Below are 21882 nucleotides of genomic sequence, written 5' to 3'. Positions count from 1 at the left end.
ACATTTTTTGACGTCCTGGTTCATCTTTTTATTTTCAATCTTACAGCAGCTGGCTCTGCAAAGTCAAGAGCAATTAACACCTACATAGTGTTCTCAACCCTATTTTTATTAAGTGCCTTATGAACAACCAAACCATTGGACTCCTATAGAAATTTCTTGACCCCAAACAGCTATGGAGGCGGTGATTCTCTTGGAATGTTTCTATGGGTGCAAACATTTATTAATCCAGGTCTCTTGAGAGTCCTTCCTAGTGGATATAAAAACTGTGGTTTTACCCCGCTTGCGGACTTGGTGCTTGATGTTGTTGATGCTGGCAGAAGACACGACATTCCCGGGTCAGAGATGAGGGGTAGTATATTCCTACAGGAATTTGTGCCTGTTCCTTAAAACTCAGTTTTTACAGGCAAAACTAACGACAGCCTGCATACATAGTGGGGAGGGGAAAGCTGAGCTTAGGGAACACTGAAATTTTGTAATAGGTTGATGATCCTTTGGTTCAGAGAAGGATATAATCTTTATTATTGTGGATGGTGAATAAACTTCCCTTTGCTGCAAAAGGAGACACTATCTTCTAATGGATTTTCATTATACAAACATTCTGGAAACAATAGCCTCGAGCAAAGTTTTTAAACCTTCCATTCACAAGATGTACAGAGATGTGAGAAGCCATGGAGAATTGTCTGCCCACAATGTGAAAAAAAATTTTTCCATGTTGGTAAGAAGGCTGTATGGAACATTATCATAGACATGTAATGTCAAATCTTTTTCCCATTAGAGAAGGATTTGCTTGGCTTTCTTAACAGAATATGGGTTTCAGTTTTGTGACCAACCTGTTTGAGTGAACCTGCTTGAAAATAAGATCAGTTTTATTCTTTATCAGTACTACATTTGGCTGGGCAGGTGGTAGGGGGTGAGGATGACAGAAAACTGACCAAGCAGTCTGTGGTGGGGCATTTCCCTTCCTTTTGCACCGCGCTGTCCATTTTAATGTTGTTGGTCAGCATCCAGGAAAGAGAGCCAAGGAAGATCCAGAGTGTCACAGACTTGGAGGCAGGAGAGAGTCAGAGAAACTCTCAGAGACTGAAGATGTCAAACCTAATTGTACCTGGCACAGGAGCACAAACGCAAGCAGGTCTTCGGCTGTCGGTGTCATTGATATCCACCGTGGCCTTCTTGCTGTTTCTGGAACACAACAGGCCTGATCCCGTTCCAGACACTTGACACAGGCTCTCGTCTCCCATAGGTGCACTCTTTCCCAGAGAAACCAGGGCTCACTTCCTTACTTCCTCCAGGCTTTACCCAAATGTCGTCCCGTCAGTGACCAACCCTGAATGCACCGCCACCATGCCCCCTACACACACACCACAACATCTAATCTATTTTTCCCATCCTCCAATATACTGTAGAATTTATTTAACATGGATGTAAGCTCAAGGGGCAGGGCTTTTTCTCCATTTTGTTCCCTGATGTTTCCTGGGCACCTAGTTCAGTGCCTGGCATATAAATAAATAACTATTTTGAACAAATATTTTCTGAATAATGAATGAATGGATATCAGGGGCTTTCATTGTTATTTGTTTTATTTCTAGGAAGATAGGCCCACTCATGGGGTGTACCGGTTTTGAAATAGCATGAGCTCGGTTGGACCCTCTATTTGTGGGTATGAAGTAGTAATAAATGAATGAAGCATAGCCACAGTGACCCTGTTGATGATAATAATGAATCACATTGATAAAGTGCTTTTCTTCTTTCACCCTTTTTTTGTGTGTGGAAATCCCCTCAGTGTCAGGGTGATGGATTATTCCCATTCCTTCTAGGAAAATGGCCATTCTATCTTAATGCAGGCTTTTAGAAATGAAAAATAATGCCTGCTACAATCAACTTTTAATTATCTACACTAATGGAGTGCTGATACTAAAGAAATAATCCCCTAATCATTTACATTTGACTTCAGGATGCAACCAGGGGCTTGTCCTCAGAAAAACAAAAACAAAAACATCAGAGGCAGCATGCGATGGGATGTTGAAACTGGTCTGGGTGTTGGGAAAATGAGTTTGGTAGATACTCAGTGTTTTGGGTTGAGTTGTGTTCCCCAAAAAGATTTGTTGGAGCCCTAACCCACAGTAGGTGGGAATGTGGCCTTATTTGGAAACAGGGTCTTTCAAAGATAATCAAGTTAAAATGAGGTCTTTAGATGGGCCCCAACCCGATAGGACTGGTATAATCTAATATAAACAGGGAAAATTAGATGCAGAGAGAGATGTGCAAAACGCCATGTGAAGATTGGAGTTATATTGCCACAAGTCAGGGAACTACCAGCAGCCAGGCAAGAAACCTGGAACAGACCCTTCCTTAGCACCTTCAGAGGAAGTATGGTCCTGCTGATGCTTTCATCTCTGACTTGTAACCTCTAGGAAAGCAAGAAAATACATTTCTGATGTTTAAGCCAGCCAGTCTGTGGTACTTTCTTATGGCAGCCTTAGGACACTAAGACACTTAGTGACTCAGCTCTTACGTGCTCATTTAGCATGTGATTCCTTCTCATCCTCAAGCTTCCATTTCCTGGTCTCTAAATAGCACATCCTGCTTTAAGGCTCTATAATGAAAGCTTCCTATGCATAGTCCCCATCAGCCCTCCTTTTCCCAATTTGGCAGTAACCTCCATCCCATCTTGGTGTCCTCTAAATTATGTAGTGACCCTAGAAGAAAGTTCTACACATGATTTGCACAGCAGATAAAATGTATGCAGAAATGACTGTATTTGGGGAACCTGGGTGACTCAGTCAGTTAAGCTTCCAACTCTTGATTTTAGCTCAGGTCATGATCTCACAGTTTTATGGGTTCGAGCCCCATGTCAGGCTCTGTGCTGACAGTGTGGAGCCTATTTGGGATTCTCTCCCTCCCTCCCTCTCTCTGCCCCTGCCCTGCTCACACACACACTCTCTCTCTCATTGACTCTGTCTCTCTCTCTCTCTCTCTCTCTCTCTCTCAAAATAAATAAACATTAAAAAAATGACTATTCAAATTTGAGAGTTTACATTTTACCTATCTCTCGGAAACTTAAAGGTTTAACATTTTCATGTAAAAAATAGCAAGAATGGTGTTCCATATTGTGATAATCCAGCTCTTATCTCTCTTTCTGTTGACAGATCCATTCATGACCTACCCACACCACCCTCCTTCCATGTACTGTTAGGTAGAGCAAACATAGGTATCCCCAGGCTCTCGCATAGTAAAGTCAGCCTGATAAACAGTGCTCCACTAAGAGTGGGTATCTGACTTACAACCCCAGAATCATGGCATTCAAAACCACTGCCACTCACTGAATTTTTTTCTCCATTGCTTTAATGTTTGGAGTGAATGCAGGAGGTATTTATAGCAGTTACTCCAAAACACGTAAAAGGTAAGATCAGTGAAAAACATCGCTCCAAAGCATATTCTCATTTTAGAAGAGCTCCTTTGTAATATGCCCCTTATTATACATCTTTGAAAAAAGATAGAGGATTTTCTACAGATGACTGTTTTGAGTATGAAAGTTGCTCTCCCAAAGAACATTACAGCCATAAAATAAATTTTTAATTAAAAAAAAAGTTTCTTTGTCTTCTAATAGTTACCAACTTCTCTGTGAGTATAGCTTATCTCTAGGAAATAACTAGGGTGTTCAGTTTACCTGTGTTATAAATTATTTAGTACTATTAAGGTGGAAAGCATCTCATCATCATCATCACTATTATCACCAGCATTTTCAGTAATGCCTTAGACTTGGAAAGGTTACTTTTCTGGGTACTGGGATTGTGTAGCTTGGAAGCAAGAGGTAGGGATCAAAATCCCTCAAATAATTAAAATAGGTCAACATGAAAGTTCATGAATTCTGGCTCTTAGTCAAAGGCTGTTTTAGACCTGACATAATTCTGTTAGGTTTACCAATTCACATTAGAAGCCAACACCTTAGAACGGGAATCAGAAAATCTATTAAAAGGGAATGGAATAATAAAAGCATAACGATGTTATGCCATTACATCTGGGTTCAGATAACCTCCAAAACCACAATGGTCTCTGAGTGCACCTACAGACAGAGCTCAGTCATCAATGATTATAATTATGACCTTGAAATAAATCATAGGACAGATATCAAACACTGTGTTTGGTAAGTTAGAGAACTGTATTATTAAGAAAGATATTCCTTGCATTGTAGTTGATTTGGTGTCAACATCATCAATTCAGAAGTGGGTTAAGAATCATCGTCTTCTTGATGATCTTCTTAATCACCAATTAAGAAGAGGCTACCTGTATGGCTCACTTGTTTAAGCATTTGATTCTTGATCTTGGCTCAGGTCATGATCTCACAGTTTGTGAGACTGAGCCCCGCGTCAGGCTCTGTACTCATAGTGCGGAGCCTGCTTGGGATTCTCTCTCCCATTCTCTCTGACCCTCTCCTACAGGTGTGCTGGTATTCAGTATTCTCTCTTTCTCTGTCTCTCTCTGTCTGTCTCTCTCTTTGTCTCTTTCTCTCAAAATACATAAACTTTTTTTTTTTTGTTTTAAAGAAGTGGGTTATAGGATTCTGGAAAATCTCAGTCATATGGAAGGCAATGCCAACTAAGTGAAGATTTACCATGCCAGTGCCTGTACAGACTGTGTGGTGGGAACCATGCCTGCTATTCTTCAGACTCCATAAATGAGAGAATGGATATATATAATGTGTGTGTGTGTGTGTGTGTGTGTGTGTGTGCGCGCGCGCACATGTGTGCACACGTGTGGACTCATATACTTTGGAAGTCAGTTGATCTGTACATATCCTTTCAGCTCACCAAACACATTTTTGGGTGCCTATGTGTGGCACGAATTGCTCTCAGGCCTAGAGCAGTTGTGGGGGTGGATAGAGGCAGTCATGCAGCAGGTGGGTGTGAGCTGAGGAGAGAGGAGGCAGGAAGGGGAAGGACATCACAGGCTCTTCCCCACGTTCATCAGGGATGGCTTTCTGATAAAAGGAATCTGTCATCATCTCTGCCTAGAACTTCAGATTCAGAGTACTTGATGGTGAGTGGAAAAGACTAGATAAAATGGACTGAGAAAGCAAGACTGCCCAATTCAGACAACAAATCCATTCTCCGAGTCAAGTGGGAGCTTGCAAAAGCAGAAATGCGCCCAACCGACAGCCCTGGGAACAGAGAAGAGGCAGTTTTTATTAAAGTCTTAGTTTCCAAATGATGAATGCCAACAAGAAAATAGTTTAATATATCCAAGAGAAATCTGCACCTTTCATCCCATTGCGGAATGATGGCTTTTCAAAGGACATTCAAATGAAGCCAAGGATGTTCAACAATATGTCTCATTAAATGGACTTAAGGTCTGTGAACCAAAGTCATGTTCCTAGTCTCCCTCTTATCTTCTAGCATGATATTATTCTATTTCATCTTTTCCATATGCTTGCTCCCCTGAGTTTCTTTGGAATGAGATCGTTAGATTCTGTTTCTAAAGCTGATGTTTTTTTTGTTTTTTTTTTGTTTTTTTTTTTTGTTTTTGCCAGGTGTTGTTATCAGAACATTCTTACTCTGAGGGGGAGAAAAAAACCACAGTCTTCTACAAATTCTCTTGCTCTCACAGGACACAGTTCTCTGCTCTCAGCCTCTTCTCTTTATCCTCGCCCCTGGGAGGCTACCTAGTCTCTGCATTCATTGCCTCACAGTCTCTGCTAATGGCTGATTTGGTGACTGAATTAATCCTGTAGTCTACACATGCCTGGAGCTAGCCTGGTCATAATATGCCTCAGAGCTTGCCCAATTCTCTGCCTTGGGTATGTATGGTTTATCACTTCTGAGGCCTTGCTTCTTACTCAGAAAGTGAGAGCTTGGATCAAATCATCTCCAAGGCTCCTTCCAGTTCTGACCTTTTCAAAATGTCTGCTGTTAAATGATTTGCCAAAAGTCACACAAGTAAAAACATCTGGGATACATATATTTGTTGGCTTATTGTCTAACTTTGGGCCAGTCATTTCAGCTAAACAAATGGAGAGATAGATGCTGGCCCCAAATCAAGTTTTAGAAGACTTCTTTCCTAATATTTGCTGCTGCTTAAATTAAGTCATTTTTTCTGTTTCCCTTGATTCCTCCCCTTCTCTGCATTTTTGTGGTTTTTTTGTTTTGTTTTGTTTTGTTTTGTTTTGTTTTTTTGAACTTGCAGAGCCTTCTGACATTTTAAGTAGAAGGTTGCAAATGCTTGTCTTAATGCTTGGCCATGTCCCAGAAAAAGATCCTCACCTTGCCACATCCTATAAATATTTCCTGTGTACATGGGGATCACTAAGCGCATGTGCACGCGCACATACACTTGCACGCGCACACGCACCATCCAGGATTCTTCTGAGGATGAATGAATATTCCTGTGCCAAATATTGCATGAGAATTTGGGCAGTCCTTTGGCAGGTTGAACGATGCTTATATTTATGCTCTCTGGCTAGATCATTGCTTGATCTTCCTGTTCTCGGTGAAGGGCATTGTTTTCTAATCAAGATAATTTAGCTACCCTTGGGGTGATATTTAACACTACAATTGCCTGAAAAGTGCCATGTTTTCTTAAGGAATCTTTTTCCAGCATCTAGAAATTTAGGCAAAGTTGAAAGAAGGGACAAGAAGAAACATTTACGGTACATCTGTTTTCTGATTTTGTATGTCATTTGAGTTTTACACAAATTTTCTTAGGTTAGTATTATATCCATTGGACTGACAAGGAAACCAATGCTCTAATTAGTTGAGGACCTTGAAATTCATTAATAACAGAGCTCTCTTATTGTCAAGCCTGTGTTGTTTCCCCTAAACCAAGTTGCTTTCCTAAAGAGAGTTTAAAATTTTGAAAATAAACAAAGAGGATGGTCATTTATTGCTTATGTGTCTAGAAGTTGATACATAAAGTCTTATGTAATTCCTACAAGAATCCACCTTCCTCTTCCTCCTGCTTTTCAAGATTACATCACCACTTATATTTAGTATTTACATTGTAATTGCCGATGAAAATGTTGCTTGCTGCTGAGCCCATCATTGCACTACAGTTGCTGTTGTACTGTACTGTAATGAACAATCCTTCATTTGTTTTTTCTGGAGTTTATGATCGCTTTAGACTTTTATCTCTCTTGTTTTCTCTAAACCTACTATCCTATTCATTCAGTTTCTCTGTCATATGCCTATCCATAAACTTAAACCTACATCAATTTCATTTTGTTTTTCATGGCGATGTCTCTTTCCCTCATCTCCACTGATGCCCTCCATCTTCTGCGTCGATTTCAATGAGACGCTTTCTGAGTTTACTGTTGGAGCTGTGGCCTTGTTACTTTCTTTATTCCTTGTTCTGGGACTTCACTTTCCAGCTATCCTGCTTCCAGATCTTATATCTTCCCCCTCCTTGTTTTTCCTCTATGTATAACATATTCTCCAGGAGCTTCCAAATAAGCATGCTTATGAAATAAATGGTTAGATCTTGCTTATCTGAAAACATCTTTATTACACCTTCACACTTAGAGATTGAAAGTCATTTCCTCGTAGAATTGTGAAGATTTTTGCTCTTCTGTCACTTTTTTTTTTTTACACTGTGGTTTTTGAGAAGTCCAATGACATTCTTATTCCCAATCCTTATATTTAATTTGTTTCTCTTTTGGATGGTCTTTTATCCCAAATGTTCTAATATTTAATAATGATGTATATATTTTATCTTCCTGTTGTTTTAGGCATTTAGTGCACCTAAAGGGGTGCATGGGGGGAGTTTTCTTGTCTTGTTTCTCTGATAACTTCCTTCACTTCATTTTGTCTCTAATATTTCAGTTTCAGGGATTTGTATGAATTTGACATTGGATCTTCTGTACTGATCGTTTCTCTCCTATTTTTCTAAACTATCTTCTGGTTTTCAGTTTCTTGGAACTTTTCTCAATTTTATCTTTCATCGCTCTCCTGGTATTTTAATTTTAGGTATCCTACTTTTAAGTTCTAAGAGTACTTAAAAAAATTTTAATGTTTATTTTTCAGAGAGAGAGGCAGAGTGTGAGCAGGGGAGGGGCAGAGAGAGAGGGAGACACAGAATATGAAGCACGCTCCAGTCTCCCAAGTTGTCAGGACAGAGTGCATTGCGGGGCTTGAACCCACAAAGTGTGAGATCATGACCTGAGCTGAAGTCAGACACCTAACTGACCAAGCCCCCCGGGTGCCCCATCTAAGAGTACTTTTTGTTGATGTGTTCTGATTATTCATTTCATACTGTTTCATGCAGTAGTAATGTTCTTATTTAAGAGGCCATACATCTCTTTAACTGAAAATTTTCCAACAATGTTTTTTCCACTCTTTATATTGTCTTAATTTTCTTTTGGTGACTATTCCCCCTTGTTTGCTTAGGTCTCTTCCTTTCACAATGAAGGCTTTTCTCATTCATTGGTGACTTCTGTTGCCCACTTATATTTAAGAATGCAACATTGGAAAGCATACCGGAACATCTGTGCACAGAAACAGGGCTTGTGAATGATTGGGGCTTATCACAAAGTGATTAGTGAGAAAGTTGCCTTTTCTTTTTTTTTTTTTTTTAATTTTTTTTTAACATTTATTTATTTTTGAGACAGAGAGAGAGCGAGAGCATGAACAGGGGAGGGGCGGAGAGAGAGGGAGACACAGAATCTGAAACAGGCTCCAGGCTCCGAGCTGTCAGCACAGAGCCCGATGTGGGGCTCGAACTCACGGACTGTGAGATCATGACCCGAGCCGAAGTCGGACGCTTAACCGACCGAGCCACCCAGGTGCCCCAAAAGTTGCCTTTTCTATAAGAAGCACACCCAATATTAGTATTTGCTATATGTTTTCTAGGGCCATTCAGTTTGCCAGTTTCCCGCCTAAGGATCTCGAGTCTGGTTGCAGGCATTCTAGAACAGGGAGCTGGCAGTCTCCGTTCAGCATGTAGATTCCTACTAAATCCCATTTTCATTCCATCTTCCCCTCCCTGCCACCCTTTGCAACCTGCTGTACCTTTGTGTGAAGCGTGATGCTTCATTGACTCAATTTCCTCAGCGGTAAAAATTCCAGTCTGTTACGGAGATGGTGGTAATATATGTCATCTAGCTGCACAGTAACGAGGAGCCAGATAGTATTAACACCTTGTACAGACTTTCAACTAATTCTCTTGTTTTTCCCATACACGTTACTCCTTATCTTCCAGGAAAACTTCTGCCTTTGAGTTCTGACCTTTCCTAGATATTTTTCAGGCAAACTTGCCTGTACCTTGTCTATACACCTGTTTGCTGGCTCCCAAGTTAAGGTTTCCTTCATTTTATTTTATTTTATTTATTTATTTTTTTAACGTTTTTATTTATTTTTGAGACAGAGAGAGAGCATGAACGGGGGAGGGGCAGAGAGAGAGGGAGACACAGAATCTGAAACAGGCTCCAGGCTCTGAGCCATCAGCCCAGAGCCCGACGTGGGGCTCGAACTCACGGACCGCGAGATCGTGACCTGGCTGAAGTCGGACGCTTAACAGACTGCGCCACCCAGGCGCCCCAAGGTTTCCTTCATTTTAATTAATCACTTGGCACTCAGATACTTTTTGCTTTGTCTTCCACAGGACTGTTAAAAATTCTTATCTATTGGTAAATATCCTTTTGTTTGCTGCATTCTTATGGGTTTATAAGCATTTTAATTTTTTATTGCCATTTTAGTCGCATTTCAGGAAGGGGAGTAAGTAGAAGTGTGTGATCCATGAGTTGTATTCAACCAGTATCCAGCCCGAATTATAATTATGCTACAACAGGTCCCAGGTTCTGCAGCAGTAGCTCTAGATAGAAGAAAAGTGCCTCTTTTTTATGAAAACATACAGTGCAATTTATAACAGCTGTCTTTCCTGTACAGTTCTATGGAATCTGAGTCAAAAGAATTTGGCGATTATTTATTCTAACCCTCTCCCTGATACCAAAGTTATATCCCTAATAGGTGATTTTACAATCCTGACTCAAATCTCTCCAATGATGAGGAACTTATTTTCACATGAAATGGTCCATCACATTTTCAAGTCCTGTTGTGTCAGAGTTAGTGCTTCAAAAGTGTCTCCTGAATTTAACTCCTGAGTTTAAGACCTGAGTCCAGTGAATAACAGTGACTTACTAAGTAGCATTATAAACAGCAGGGGGTGGGATTCCAGTCTTTCTCAATTTAAATAGATGATATCTGAGTTTGTCAAATGTATCAAACTCAACTCCTTACATATGGCATTGGTGTGTTTCTCATCCACGTCTCAACACAGCCCTGTGGCATCGACTGAAGGTACCTGAAGGCATCAATCTGGATTTCACAGTAGCAAGGCTGATTGCTTCAGTCTTACTGAAAGTTCTGTTTGTTTAATGAGGAATATTTAGAGAATATTTACAGAGATTTGTTTCTCATATGAAAACTTTCAGAATTGAAAGAGGCTTTATTTGCTGCATATTGATCAACTCGTTGAGTGATCATTTCTCCTTGTTGTGGTCCACATCAGAAAAATGCAATCAGCTAGAATAAAAGCAAAAAAGAAAGGTCCTACCAGATGTTTCTTATCTTATTTTTTATGTATAATTTGGAACACTGGGGTAAAAGGATCTTTGTCCATCTTTTGACTTTGTCATAAAAAGAACATTTGAGGGCTCTTTGAAATACTTTTGTTTTTATGTTTTTTTATTGAGGTACAGTTGACATGTATTAGTTTGAGATATGCAACATAATGATTTAATATTTGTATATATTGTGAAATGATCACCATAAAAACTCTAGTTAACATCTGTCACCATAGAGAGCTACAAAATTTTTTGATGAGAACTTTTAAGATCTACTCACGCAGCCACTTTCAAATATTTATTACAATACTGTTAACTGTAGTCACCTCGCTATACATTATATCCGCATGATTTACTTTTTGGGAAAGCAGAATTTTGTTCCTATTTGCCCACCCCCATCTGCCGTCTCTGGCAACCACCACTCTGTTCTCTGTGTCTATGTTTGCTTATTTGTTCTGGGAGGGGGGTATTTCTGCTTTTTTTAGATTAGAAGAAGTGATATCATTGGTATTAGTCTTTTTCTGTCTTTCTTAGCATAATGTCCTCAAGTCCATCCATGCAGTCACAAATGGTAAGACTTCCTTCTTTTCATGGCTGAATGATATTCCTGTGTGTGTGTGTGTGTGTGTGTGTGTGTGTGTGTAGACATACCACATTTTCTTTATCCAGTCATCCACTCATGAACACTTAGGCTGCCTTCATTTTTGGCTATTGTACACGAGGCTTCAGTGAACACAGGGGTGCATACATCTTTTCAAGTTAGTAGTTTTTAATTTCTGCAGATAAATACCCAGAAGGAGAATAGCGGGATTATATGGTAATTCTATTTTTTAATTCTTTGAGGAGCCTCCACACTGTTTTCCACAGTAATTGTGCCAATTTCCATTCTTACCAATAGTGCCCAAGGGTTCCCTTTTCTCCAGATCCCTGTCAACACTTGGTATTTCTTGACTGTTTGATACGAGCCATTCCAACATGTGTGAGGTGATATCTCATTGTGGTTTTGATTTTGCATTTCCCTGGATGATTGGAGATATTGAGCACCTTTTCATGTGCCTGTTGGTTATCCATGTGTCTTCTTTGGAAAATTATCTCTGTGGGTCCTCTGCCCATTTTTTATATTGGATTATTAGTTTTTTGCTATTGTGTTGTATCGGGGAACTTTTAAATGGATTTTTCTTAGCAACCCCAAATGGCCAATGCAAGCCACTGTGTAGTTGATCTTTTAAGTTATTTTTTGAGAGAGAGAGAGAGAGAGAGAGAGAGAGAGAGAGAGAGAGTTCAAACAGGGTAGAGGGAGAGAGGGAGGGAGACAGAGGATCCGAAGCGGGCTCTGCACTGAGAGCAGAGAACCTGATGCACGGCTCGAACCCACAAGCTGTGAGATCATGACCTGAGCTGAATTTGGATGCTTAACTGACAGCCACCCAGGTGCCTCCTATATGACCCTCAAGTTAGAAGTGAAAGTGTGGTTCAGTGTATCAAATAGTGGAATTTGACTTCTAGCACAGCCTTTGTCACAGGCCATGTGGTCCTGAGTGAAACTCTGATGTCATATGTTTGGGTACTCTTAGGCAACTGGGAGCAGGCCTGTTCATTTTAATGAAGTGGGCAGAGGGTAGGCGTGAAGTGTGAGATATCATAAGACAGGCAAACAGGAAAAAGAAGAAAGGAAGAGAGAAAGGCAGTTAGGGAGTGTTGAGATTTTAGAGGCAAATTTCTATATCACTGATATAATTTCAGTAATTTTCTTAGCTCTTAGCTATTTCATTCATTCATTCATTCATTCATTCACTCATTCATTCATTCAGCATGTATTTATTGTGTGCCTACTCCAGTCCAAACATGCTTCTTTGAACTCAGAATGCAGCAGGGAATGAACCAGTCATTGCTGTCCTCATGGAGCTACATCTGTATACCTGGAATCCTAATCAAAAGCAAGAATTAGGAGGAGATGGAATCAGCCATACATCCAGTAACACTTGCTGAGAGTTCTGTTGTGGGACCACAGAGAACATAGAGAAGGGAAGGGGATTAGGGTATCTCAGGGTTCAAGGAAAGTTGACATTTTAAACTGGGTGGTCAGGTCACTAAGGATGCAGCGTTTTCAGTAAAGATTTGAAGGAGGTGGGTGAGTAATCAGTGTAGATCTGTGGAAGAAGTGCATGCTGGGAGGGGGATCAGCAAATGTGAAGGCAGGGTTGGCCGTGGAATGTTTGAAGTAGAACAGGCAGGCTGGTATGGCTGCTGCCCACTGAGTGAGGTGGCAGTGAGGTCACAAGGGTAAGAGTTGTGGGTCACCTGGGTGGCTGTCAGTTAAGCATCCGAATTCAGCTCAGGTCATGATCTCACAGCTTGTGGCTTCGAGCCCTGCATCGGGCTCTCTGCTCTCAGTGCGGAGCCTGATTTGGATCCTCTGCTTCCCCCTCTCTCTACCCCTACCCTGCTTTAACTCTCTCTCTCTCTCTCTCAAAAAATAAATTAACATTAAAAAAAGGAGAAAGGTAAGAGTGGGAAACACAGATGATGTTGGCCCCTGTTTGCAATGATGTCAGCTCTTGGTACAAGATAGCAAACCATTATAAGATTGTGTGCAAATGAGTGGCATGATTATACTTATTTCAACTAGATTATTGAAATTATTACATCATTAGCAGGATGGTTTTCTAAGAACATATCATTTCGATTCATCTGCAGGTCAGAATGAATCCATGAAAAACAAAATAGACTCCCTTCTGGGACAGAGGTACTGATTACATTTATTGTCCTAGAGGAAGCTCTTATCCATCTACCAGTCACAGTAGCTTCTAACCCTGAGCCACAAAACAAATTACTTTGGATGGTAACTGGACTGTAGCCTTCTCATTTGCAAACTAGGAATAATAGTATCTATATATTAAATGATCTAATAAAATATCAGAATCAAATAAGAAATGATACTTGGGAAAATATTCAACAGTGCCTGAGAGAGAGGATCTTTAAAAACGTTAGCTGCACCCTCAATGGATTGTAAAAATAAATAAATTTCAAACAAACAATGTAAATGATGGTAAGTGTGAAACTTTTGATCATTTTGAATATATTTTTTGTGTGTACTCTCTTATGAGACTTTTGCAAATCATCTAAAGTCCTTAGAAACTGAAATAGTTCATACCAACAAACGTAGTTTTTTTTTCTTAAGAATGGCTTTCTTAATCAGAATTGTGCTTAAAACTACATCTGTAAGGATGATTGCCAAAGTGGTAAGTTGTTTTTTGTTTTTGTTTTTGTTTTTGTTTTTTTAGAGAAAACACATGGAAACAAATCTAAAACAAAAATGAAAGGATGGATGAATGAATTGTGCAAAAATAAATGAAATGCTAATGCAGTCTTTTTTAAAATTTATTAATTGTGTGTGTGTGTGAGAGAGAGAGGGAGAGAGAGAGAGACAGTATGCATACACACAAGCAAGGGAGGGGCAGAGAGAGAGGGAGAGAGAGAATCCCATGCAGGCTCTATACCATCAGCACAGAGCTGGACACGGTACTCGAACCCACTAACCACATGATTGAGAAAGTATATGTGATATATTGTTAAATAAACCAAAGATTTGCTTTTTTCTTTATTTACAAATATCCCTGAGTTGATTCTACATCACTTATGGAATCAAAAGTGCACAGTACATATAATTTAATCAATCATAATGGAGTAGAGTTGCAGAGAAGGCTGGAAAGAGCACATGCAAAGAAAGAATCTACACAGTATCTAGACTCACAGAAGCTCAGTGCTGCTAAATTTTTTTTTTCCTGTTTTTCTGACCACATGTAATTATTTGCTAGGGAGCAGAACTGAAATTTGATGAGAGGTTTGTCATGTTGGGAAAAATTTTCAAACAGAGATTTGAGATAAGGAGATACAAATGAATGTTTTAAATGAGAAATGAAATGCAGGAATATTCACCCAAATTCCAGTTTTATCCATTACCTTGGCAAAAAGTAGCCTGACTTCCCTGTATTCTAAGTGGAAAAAGGAGCAAACTCAGAGAGTCATTTTATGCATTACATGGTCCTTTAGCAAAATTGTGCATTTGCCTATTAGCGCAGTTCACTCTTTTTACTTTTTCCAAGGAAGACGAGAGTTGCGGTGACTGAATACTGCTGAAAATGTGGATTATTGGCCTAGCTGGTTGGGTTTCTCGTGATCAGCTTTCTCAAGATCACTCCCCACCCACAAGATTTCAAGAAAGAAACAAAAATAAAGCAAGCAAAAATTAACGCTAATGTGGTTAGCATTTTAAAATAATTAACCCCAGTTTTATTGGAAGGTGATGGAAAGGTGGTTTTAAAATAATTAACCCCAGTTTTATTGGAAGGTGATGGAAAAGCACTTTGAGATTTTTCTGTTTTGGTAGCAGAGAGCTCACAGACACCTGTATATGTCCCGCACCACTCTGGAGAGTCATGTCACATCCTGCATTATGCAATCGATCCTTCAGGCATTAGTGGCTCCTGTAAAGCCTTCGGAAGTGAAAGTCAGGGAGGATACACAGCTAAAATCTGATATTAATTAAATACCTGTTAGATTAAAAGGGGGAGGGGCATAAAAGGGGAACTTGAAATTATTGGGGTCAAATACCTCCACAAATTCCCCAAAATAAAAAATAAACAAGCTTTATTTTCACAATGTTGACTTTTTTTTTTTTTTTTGAGAATGGTTGACACAATGTTACATTACACAATGTACATTGACAGGTGTACAACTTAGCGATTTGACAAGTTCATACATTATGCTGTGTTCACTGCAAGTGTAGAAGCTTTATTTTTTTTAAGCTATAGATTTGGGGAATATTTAGAAGACTAGCATTTCCTTTTTTCTTATTCTAAATATTTGTAACTGCCTTCTCTGTAGCTGATTGAATTTTTTATTACTGTAAAGGCAATACATCTCTCGGACCAGAATTATTACCCTAATTATTGTGAAAGGAAAACCATGCCTGGCTAAAATGACTGAGTGCAGGGCTTTCACCATAATCCATTTCTTCTGTTAGTAAATGTGCATTACCAATTCCAGTGCGATCTTCAGTACTATAAATAGTACCATGTTCCCTTTTTCCGCTTAATGTGTAAATGTCAAGGGTATAGAAAATGACATTTTGTTTTTTAAAATAAATTTTTATAACATTTTAAAGACAAAAGCGCCACTAAAAATTGGGGTATGATATTACAGGTAATTTTAAATTTTTTTTAATAACTGCTTTGCAATGTTTTCTACAAAAAGATGTAATACTATTATCATTAGAAAAAATGACAGAAAAAGCAAAACACATACCTCCATATTTTAGAAGATATTTGAGTGCCACTGCCTAATGCCTTTTATTATTTATTTATTTACTTGCTTACTTATTTACTTACTTCTGGGAATTTTGGTCAAAATTTTAAGCAAAATAGGCTGTTATCCTACCCTGTCAAACATCTCTGCCCCCATCAGGAGCTACTCTGCTGTTCTTGCCTGTTCAGTTGGGAACAATCTATTTCCTTCTCCACTTTTAGCTTATCTGTATGAATGAAATGTGATTAAATCTAGCAAAACTATGGAAGCATCCTAAGAGCATATGGGGAGCCTTCCTGTAGTGCTAGTTTGCTATTTCTGTCTAATAACAGATTTTAAAATCCAATTAGACAGTTTGAAAAAAGGAAGCCCAAGTTAAAAATATCTGACTGTTTGATTCAGCCCAGTGGGGAATGGTTTATAGGACAATCATTCATGGTGACTAGGATCTTCGTGATAAGAAACTCTTTTCTCTAGCCCAGTAGAATAATACTTTTTTTTTCCTCCTCGTACTGCTCCTGACTCTTCCTACTTAGTTATATCACATTAAAGAGTAGATATTCTCACTTCCTCTATAGGAAGGAAAATCACGATGATTTTCCCACGTAATACCATCCTTGTGTGTTACGAGACTGGGGTTGACCTAATGGGAAGACATACAGATGGTTTAGGAAACGAGACATGATTTTTCACACAGTGGTTAATGCATAAGAAAATGCCCAGGTCTGTCTAATGTCTACATGTGCTCATTGAATGATTCTTAAATGACCCTATTTGGTTTGATTTCTTAACTATATTAGAAATAGATGAAACAATTATAAAATCATTTTTCACCTATCATTTTAGCAGGTGGAATAAAATTCCTCACTGTAATGGAGGTTGTAAGGACATGGGTACTCTCAAACATTGTTGGTAGGAGTATAAAGTGGTTTAATTTTTTAACTGTTTGTGAAAATATAATTATTGTATAAAATACTCTAGCCTAGGTAATATAATCAGAGATACAGTGAAAAATTGTGTTTGTAGATGCTCATTGCAGTAGCATTTATAACAAGGAGAAACCAGAAACAGCCTAAATGTGCAAAAAAAGGGAATGGCAAGGTCATGAGAAAGACAATACATACAGTGTTGAGTGAAAATGTATGCACTCTTAACCTAGGGAAATTTAAATATACTATAAAGAGCTGGACAAATATGAACATCCCTCAAAATGCATAATGATCTCTACAAAGTAGCTTATTTGATCGTTTTTATTTTCTTATAAATACCTTTTAGTCTTGTGCAAATTTCCTGTAACTAGCATGCATACCATAGTTTATCCTATAAAATAGTGCAAAATGAACACGGAGACGAAGATCATGGGCTTCCAATGAAGGTCCAGGTTTGAATCCTCTCTCTGCTGTTTACTAACTACATAATTTCAGAAAATTATTTAACTTCTCTGACTCTTCAGTTTCTTCATCTGAAATACTAGATACTAATGCTGTCTACACCTTAAGGATATTGTTTGCATTAAATAAGTTCCTTTATATAGGCCATTTTAGCAATGAATGTCCAACATAAAATATATGTTCCATAAGTCATCACTGTTGTTATTTTTTGTTATAAAACAGAAATGCTACAATTACATTGAAAATATGGCTAAATGAAAGGGCAAAGAAAAGCTCATTTCACTGTGTTTTTTAGCAGCTTTATTGGTATAATTCTCATACCATAAAATTTACCCATTTAAAGTGTATACTTCCATTCTACTACATTTTGCCAAATGATTATTTAAGGAGCTCTGTCGAAAGAATGTTATTTTGAGAAGTAAAAATTTGTCTTTTATTTAGTTGAGCAAAACCCCATCTACAGAGATCACCCTCATGTGATTCTCTTTCTTCCTTTGGTGAAAGGGGAAGGGAGGAGGCTTGGTGATAAACTTTGTACTTTTCAGTGGAAGTTTCATGAGTGTCATAGACCCCAAGAAACACTTGTGGGTCAGCCAAACAGCAGCCTTCATGCTGTGGGTCTCACAGCTGTTACCTGGGACAGGAACTAAACTGGAGTAAACCTACTTAGGGGGGAAGGGAGTTCTTCCCTCAATTTTCAGTTTATGAATTTTTGCTTCTTCATATTCTTCTTCTGCAAATGAGTTTCTTTTTTTTCTTTTTTTTTTTTTTTTTGCTATTTATTTAAATTCAAGTTGGTTAACATACAGTGTAGTCTTGGCTCCAGGAATAGAACCCAGTGATTCATCTCTTACATATGACACCCAGTGGTCATCCTGAAAAGTGCCTTCCCTAATGCCCATCATCCATTTAGCCCATCGCCCCACTCACCTCCACTCCAGCAAGCCTCGGTTTGTTCTCTGTCTCTTATGGTTTGCCTCCCTCTCTGTTTTTATCTTAGTTTTCCTACCTTTCCCCTATGTTAATCTGTTGTGTTTCTCAGATTCTACCTATGAGTGAAATCATATGATACCATTTTCTGACTGACTTATTTCACTTAGCATCATACCCTTCATTTCCATCCACGTTGTTGCAAATAGCAAGATTTCATTCTTTTGTGATGATGAGTAGTAGTCCATTGTGTGTGTGTGTGTGTGTGTGTGTGTGTGTGTGTACACACCACATCTTCTTTATCCATTCATCAGTCGATGGACATTTGTGCTTTTTCCATAATTTGTCTATTATTGATAGCGCTGCATAAACATTGGGGTGCATGTGCCCCTTCCAATAAGCATTTTTGTATCCTTTGGATAAATTCCTAGTAGTGCAATTGCTGGGGCATAGGGTAGGTCTATTTTTAATTTTTTGAGGAACCTCCATACTGTTTTCCACAATGACTGCACCAGTTTGCATTCCCACCAACAGTGCATCCTCCACATCCTTGGCAACATCTGTTGTTTCCTAAATTGTTAATTTTAGCCAATCTGACGGGTGTGAGGTGGTACCTCAGTGTGGTTTTGATTTGTATTTCCCTGATGATGAGTGATGTTTAGCATCTTTTCATGTGTCTGTTAGCCATCTGATTGTCTCCTTTGGAAAAGTGTCTAGTCATGTCTTCTGTTCATTTCTTCACTGGATTTGTTTTTTCGGTGTTGAGTTTGAAAAGTTCTTTATAGATTTTGAATAGTAATCCTTTATCTGATATTTCATTTGCAAATACCTTCTCCCATTCTGTTGGTTGTCTGTTAGTTTTGTTAATTGTTTCCTTTGCTGTGCAGACAGTTTTTATCTTGAGGAAGTCTCGATAGTTCATTTTTGCTTTTGTTTCCCTTGCCTCTGGAGATTTGTCAAATAAGAAGTTACCACATCCTAGGTCAGAGAGTTTGCTGCCTGTTTTCTCCTCTAGGATTTTGATAATTTCCTGTCTCACATTTAGGTCTTTCATCCATTTTGAGTTTATTTTTGTGTAAGAAAGTGGTCCAGTTTCATTCTTCTGCATGTCGCTATCCAGTTCTCCCAGCACCATTTGCCAAAAAACTGTCTTTTTTCCATTGGATACTCTGTCCTGCTTTGTCAAAGATTAGTTGACCATATATATGTGGGTCCATTTCTGAGTTCCTATTCTATTCTATTGATCTATGTGTCTGTTTTTGTGCCAATACCATACTGTCTTGATGATTATAGCTTTGTAATACAGCTTAAAGTCCAGAATTGTGATGCCTCCAGTTCTACTTTTCTTTTTCGACATTACTTTGTTGGTGGTCTTTTGTGTTTCAATACATATCTTAGGATTCTTCACATATCTCTGTGAAGAATACTGGTGTTATTTTGATAGGAATTGCATTGAATATGTAGATTGCTTTGGGTAGTATTGGTATTTTAACAATATTTGTTCTTCCAATCCATGAACATGGGATGTTTTTCCATTTCTTTGTGTCTTCAGTTTCTTTCCTAAGTTTTCTAAAATTTCCAGCCTACAAATCTTTTACCTCTTTGGTTAGATTTAGTCCTAGGTATCTTATGGTTTTTGGTGCACTTGTAAATGGGATCAATTCCTTGATATCTCTTTCTACTGACTCATTATTGGTGTATAGAAATGCAACAGACTTCTGTGCATTGATTTTATATCCTGCAACTTTGCTGAATTCATGGATCAGTTTTAGCAGTTTTTTGGTGGACTCTTTTGGTAGAGTACATGTAGAGTATCCATGTGGAGTATCCATGTAGAGTATTGTGTCATCTGCAAAGAGTGAAAGGTCGACTTCTTCCTTGCCAATTTGGATGCCTTTTATTTCTTTTTGTTGTCTGATTGCGGAGGCTAGGACTTTCAGTACTATGTTGAACAACAGTGGTGAGAATAGACATCCTGTTATCCTCCTGATATTAGGGGGAAAGCTCTCAGTTTTTGCTTGAGGATGATGAGCCTTTGGGCCTTTCATATATGGCTTTAATGATGTTAAGGTATTTTCCTTCTATCCCTACTTTCGAGGATTTTTATCAAGAAAGGATGTTGTATTTTGTCAAATGCTTTTTCTGCATCTATTGACAGGATCATATGGTTCTCATCCTTTCTTTATTAATATGGTGTTTCACATGGACTGATTTGTGAACATTGAACCAGCCCTGCAGCCTAGGAATAAATCCCACTTGATCATGGTGAATAATTCTTTTAATGTACTGTTAAACTCAATTTGCTATTATCTTGTTGAAAATTTTTGCATCCAGGTTTATCAGGGATGTTGGCCTGTAATTCTCCATTTTAGTGGTGTCTTTGTCTAGTTTTGGAATCAAGGTAATGCTGGCTTCATAGAATGAGTTTGGAAACTTTGCTTCCATTTCTGTGTTTTGTAACAGTTTGAGAATAATGGGTATTAACTCTGCTTTAAATGTCTGGTAGAATTCTCCTGGGAAGCCATGTGGCCCAGGACACTTATTTATTGGGAGATTTTTTATAACTGATTCAATTTCTTTGCTAGTTATGGGCATGTTCAAATTTTCTATTTCTTTCTATTTGAGGCTGGGTAGTGTGTGAGTTTCTAGGAATTTGTCCATTTCTTCCAGATTGTCCAGTTTGTTGGCATATAATATTTCATAGTATTCTCCTGTACTTATATTTCTGTGGTGTTGGTTGTGATCTCTTGTCTTTCATTCATGACTGTATCTATTTGGGTCCTCTCTTCTTTTTAAGAAGTCTGGCCAGGGGGTTATCAATTTTGTTTATTTTTTCCAGAAACCAGCTCTTAGATTTATTGGTCTGTTCTACTGTCTTTTTGGATTCTATATTGTTTATTTCTTCTCTAATCTTTATTATTTCCCTTCTTCTGCTGGTTTTGAGCTTTATTTGCTGCTCCTTTTCCAGCTCCTGTAGGTGTATGGTTGGGTTGTGTATTTGGGACCTTTCTTGCTTCTTGATATGGGCCTGAAATGCAATGTATTTTTCTCTTATGACTGTCTTTGCTGCATCTGAAAGGGTTTGGACTGTCATGTTTTCATTTTCATTTGCTTCCATATGTGTTTTAATTTCCTCTTTAATTTCCTGGTTAACCCATTCATTCATTAGTAGCATGCACTTTAGCCTCCATGTATTTGAGGGCTTTCCAAACTTTTTCTTGTGGTTGTTTTCAAGTTTTATAGCGTTGTGATCTAAAAATATGCATGGTATGATCTCAATCTTTTTGTACCTGTTGAGGGCTGATTTGTAACCCAATATGTGATCTCTTCTGAAGAATTTTCCATGTACACTTGAGAAGAATGTGTATTCTGCTGCTTTATGATGAAATGTTCTGAATATATCTGTTAAGTCCATCTGGTCCAATGTGTCATACAGAGCCATTGTTTCCTTATTGATTTTCTGCTTAGATGATCTTTCCATTGTTGTAAGTGAAGTATCAAAGTCTTCTACAATTATGGTATTATCAATAATTTTGCTTAGTTCCTGATTAGTTGATTTATATATTGGGGTGCTCCCAAATATTTACAATTGTTGCTCTTCTTGATGGATAGACCTTTCATCTCTTGTTACAGTCTGTTTTAAAATCTAGTTTGTCTGGGGACTCCCAAGTGGCTCAGTTGGTTAAGCCTCTGACTTCGGCT

At 38.5% G+C, this 21882-nt stretch overlaps 1 protein-coding gene across 2 annotated transcripts in view; it reads left to right on the top strand.

The window, feature by feature from the left end:
* NRG1 (neuregulin 1) overlaps positions 1–21882 on the top strand; it is a 1107867-nt gene that overhangs the window by 556748 nt on the left and 529237 nt on the right. The window lies entirely within an intron of this gene.

This window comes from Lynx rufus, unplaced genomic scaffold (assembly GCF_022079265.1).
Source record: "Lynx rufus isolate CCGP_SWC_20201006 ecotype Redwood Valley unplaced genomic scaffold, mLynRuf1.p SCAF_3, whole genome shotgun sequence".
NCBI lineage: Eukaryota > Metazoa > Chordata > Mammalia > Carnivora > Felidae > Lynx > Lynx rufus.
This window is presented reverse-complemented; position numbering and strand designations above follow the sequence as displayed.